General features: G+C 43.0%; 1 long non-coding RNA gene across 1 annotated transcript; it reads right to left on the bottom strand.

Moving 5' to 3' along the window:
- Positions 1-1,009: 1,009 nt before the first annotated feature.
- LOC104430532 lies at positions 1,010-1,490 on the bottom strand. Its single transcript, XR_722637.3, has 2 exons — positions 1,238-1,490; positions 1,010-1,142 (listed from the first exon to the last, which is right to left on the bottom strand). It is a non-coding gene; the product is annotated as an uncharacterized LOC104430532 (long non-coding RNA).
- Positions 1,491-4,495: the final 3,005 nt, after the last annotated feature.

The following is a 4,495-nucleotide window of genomic DNA, read 5'->3' as shown; positions in this document are numbered from 1 at the left end:
CATTATAATAGTTGGTGGTCAAAAGAGGTGGCAAGCAAAATGAAATTCACAGGAGTGGGTGAAGGTACACGCAATCAATATCTGTCCTGTGCTTATCATTGAAGCACATTGAAACTCTAGATCTGTCCATGCCTAAATTTGATTGATGCACAATAACCTAAAAATAAATGGTTATACTACTAAAGTGACCGTATATATATTGAATTGTAATGCGGGTTGCTTCTGGAAATGACACCATACTCCTGCAGGTGGTGTAGTTTTCCTGTGAGGAAAAAACAAAGATCACTACAAGGTTCATTTTCATTTCCTCCTTTTGTCTTTAGCAGATCTACTTCAATAGCTAAGCAAATCTTACTTAGATTATAACACCTCTGCTTTCTACCATCTACATGAAATTTATACCCCAATTTGAAATCCTAAGGGTATGTACATTTTGTGTTACGCTCCACATCATATATATCCTCAAAAACTAGAACACAAAAATAAAAACCATTAAATGAAAATGGCTTTCAAAAAATTTCATCGTTTATAGGAGAAGAACAAAAGCTGCAGCAAATTACAGCGAGCGAACGCAACATTATGCTCTCACGCAACCTTTGACTTGCACTGGACACGGTATCATAGTCCGGACTATGACTCCTTGTACAACATGACGTGTCATAACAGAAGCTTGAAAGGGCAAGTCACTAAAACTCGGGCATCCAATAGCAGGAAAATTTTCCCAAAAATACCTGAATTATGGTCGTGTTTGCAAAGGAAAACTCTAGAATAATGCTTGCCTCGAAGAAGTCCTGAAGTTGGTGACAACTGACCCCGGCTCACCAGTGTCCTCGTTCACAGCTACCACGTCTAGCTGCTGCCATCTTGACCTCCAATGCAGCATCACAGCCTCTGGTGACCCCTCTGCGACCGCTGACAGTCATCGGAATCGTCTCCAGCGTGCTTGGCCGAGACACCTCTGTCTACGGCTCCACCATTTTTTACCATCCAAGAGCTCTCTTTTTTTTTTGGGGGTCTTTCGAGCAGGTTCGAGCCTGGCTGATCGGTCTTTCGTGCATTAATCTTCTCAGCTCGAATATGCGGGTTCGGCAGGCGGGGCTGGACTTGGGCGGAGGAGCTTGGGAAGTAGGCACAAGCAATAACTGTACCAATTTGAACGCAAAACCAGTATTAACACAAGCAAACTCGCCATAGAAATAATTTTGTCCATTTAGCAGGTTCGGGGAGGGGCTTATACTTTGCGGTAACGGCGTTTTCACTCAAATCTGGTCTTCACATCGTGATCGAGCGCAAACTCCAGTCATCTCGGAGTACGGCCGGAACTTCCCTCCGGCTTCCTAAATTGCAACCAGAACTCAATCCCGAGTCTCGCCTCTTTCGATTCAATTCATCCAGGGATTCGAATGATGCGAATCAATCATCGAACGAACTAGGGCTTTCGATTTTGGGGCTCACCGTTTCGTTGATTTTAGCGCCGGCGTTGGGGCTTCCGGTCTATGGCGGGACACTTGCATGCGTGGATCCCGAGATTTAGATTAAATAAAAAGTAAAAAGTAAAAAAAAAAAAAAAAATCTAGACAAACTTTATGGATAGTAAACTATTATATCTATATTTTCATCCTATCTATTCATTAATGACTGTCGTTTCAACATTTAAAGATTGAAAAAGATTTGATTAATTTTTATAAAGAAGAAAGTTGTATATGACTCAACCGGCTCTATCTATTTCTCATTAAATTTATATGAAACTTTTTATTGCCATACTTTGTACATCTATATCATCATATAGGCAAGTCCTAAGCCAAATTAAAGGTAAGTATGATTCAATTTAAAATTAAGTCAAATTAATTACGTAAAATAGTCATTCATATGGCTCGTTTTGAAGTTTTTACTCTTTACCATCATCGTCTATCAATTTAGTTAACTTAAAATTGCCATTGATCTCGATCAAGCTTATTGCAATTACTGTATATTAGTTTTTGAGAATTTCAAAGAATCAATATCTCTCAAATAGCAATCTATAAAATCTCACAATTCCAAGACCAACCTAACGTTTTTAAACGACATCATTTCAAAACTCAACAATCTCAAGAATCAACCCAGCAACCCTAAAACCCGAACCGATCCGAAATTATAACTTAACAGAGCAAATTTCTTTGATTTCATTAGATTTATGAAGGTTTGGAATTTCTTACCGAGTGCTTCAAAATGGTATGAATCTAGCTCGTCGTGGCCTCCGAATCGAATCGCAGCAAAAGCCCCTTCCGCTCACTCTCAGATTCCCCTCTTCTCTGATTTCTCTTTCTTTTGCCAACTCGCTCCTCTCTCTCTTTTTTCTGCTCTTGATTTTTCGTACGAACCAGCTCCAGAAGAGAACACGAAGATGGGCTAAGGACTCTTGGGCCTAAATTTTCTATTCCATGAGAGGCCCATAGTCGAGGAGGCCCGTTTATAGCTTTGAAAACCAAGTACCACCTAACAACAGGCAGTTCCGAACACTCGTAGTTTGTATTGTTGGTATCTTTTGCAATGATTCACAACTAAGGCGTTCGTTTCACGAAAAATAACTTTCAGGAAAATATTTTTCGAAATTTCCGGTGTTCGGATGGCGGAAAATACACGATCAACGGAAAATATTTTCCGGTCAACGGAAAATTCCTCTTGAAATCGAGGAAAATGATTTCCTCTTTTGAAAAGAGGAAATCATTTTCCGGCACCTCTCGCACGAGCTCTCGCGCTCCCGCTACTTTTCCTTCCTTTCCCGTTCTCGTTCTCTCTCTCTCTCTCTCTTTCTTGCTCTCCCTGCTGCAATGGCTTCGACGACATCCTTCTCCGGGATCAGCCTCCGCCCTCCTCGGCCGCTCCTACCCGCCAGCTCCGGCCGGGGCGCTGGCGCCGCCGCCGCGCTTCGCTTCCCCAGCAGCTCGAAGCCGCTCGGGAGGATCCAGCTCAAGAGGGAGCACCACGGCGGCGCCCGGGAGGCTCGCGGGGCTGCCGTCCGGGCCACTCATCGTGCGCGACGAGCGGCCACGAGCCGTGAGCTCGTTGGATCGCAGCCGAGCTCGCGACTCGCCGGATCTAGTGGCAAAGCTCGGGCTCCCGATCCGGGCGAGCTCGAGCTCGTCGCCAAATCCGGCGCGTTAGGGTGAGATCGGCCGAGCCTCGAGCTTGCCGAATGGCGGCGGAGCTTGCGGCTTGCCGGATCTAGCGGCGAGAGGTTGGGCTCCCGATCCGGGTGAGCTCGAGCTCGGGTGAGATCGGCCGAGCCTCGAGCTCGCTGGATCTGGCCACCGGGTCTTGGTCGGCCGCTGGGTAACCGGCCATCGTCAGGCAGGAAGGAGGTGGCGGCGGCGGAAGGAGGAGGAAGAAGGAGGAGGAAGGAGGCGACGGCGGATGAAGGAGGAGGAAGGAGGCGACGGCGGACGAACGAGGAGAAAGAAGGAGGAGGAAGGAAGAAGGAAAAGAAAAAGAAATAATAAATAATAAAAATTTCTATTTTAAAAATATAAATAATTAAAAATCATTTTAAAAAAATATAAATAAATAAAATAAATTTTTTGGTCAATTAAAAATGTTAAAATTCAATTTTTGATAATTTTTTCCAAACAATTAAATGAGCTAACGAACAGTGAAAAATATTTTCCACTCAAATTTTAGATTTTGGCCGAACATCGGAAAATAGAGTCATTTTCCTGAAAAATGACTTCCAGAAAAATGTTTTCGGAAACATGAGATTTTCCGTAAAACGAATGGAGCATAAGGACCTTCAACACCCGTAGCTTCTCTAGCTTCGGAGTATTAGGGTTGGGCCTTTCCGTGGAACTGCAGTCTCCAATTGAAGGCCGTTCGGATGCGATCTCAATTAGTTGCGGGCAGTCCTTTACCCACAGCAATTGGTGCTCCTTTAAGCTCGATACATTGGATATCCTCACGAGCGACTCACCCTTGAGCACGTCCACTAGCTTGAAGTTCTCTAGCTGTCCGAGCACGTTGTCAAACTCGATTTCTCTTAATGGACATCACGAGTTACGCTTCACATCATAAATATTTTTAAAAAGTGAGAACAAAAAAAATAAAAACCTTAGAGTGAAAATGCCTTTCAAGATTTCGCTTGTTTATTGATTTGGGCGTTAAAATTACAGTAACAGAAAATTAAATGTAAAATAGAGCATATAAAGGAAGAACAAAAGTTGAAGCAAATAACACTGAGGGAAAGCAATATTACCCTCTCGCAAAACCCTTTGACTCGCACAGCTTGTTGTGTCTGAAGAAAGCTTAAAAGGACAAATAGATAAAACCGTCATACCCCGACTCTACCAAAATAGAGAAAATGGCACGGTCGTCCTCCTATCCAAAGGACGCAATCTCATACACATACTCAACATTAACCTATTATCAAAATATATATTCATTAATAAATCATAAGAATAATAAGCTAATTATGGGACTAGTTCTAAGATCCACCAATTAAAACATTTATATCTCCGGTGACTAA

Source organism: Eucalyptus grandis, chromosome 3 (genome assembly GCF_016545825.1).
Source record: "Eucalyptus grandis isolate ANBG69807.140 chromosome 3, ASM1654582v1, whole genome shotgun sequence".
In the NCBI taxonomy this organism is placed as follows: Eukaryota; Viridiplantae; Streptophyta; class Magnoliopsida; order Myrtales; family Myrtaceae; genus Eucalyptus; species Eucalyptus grandis.
The sequence above is the reverse complement of the archived record's forward strand: the minus strand, read 5'-3'. Positions and strand labels throughout refer to the sequence as shown.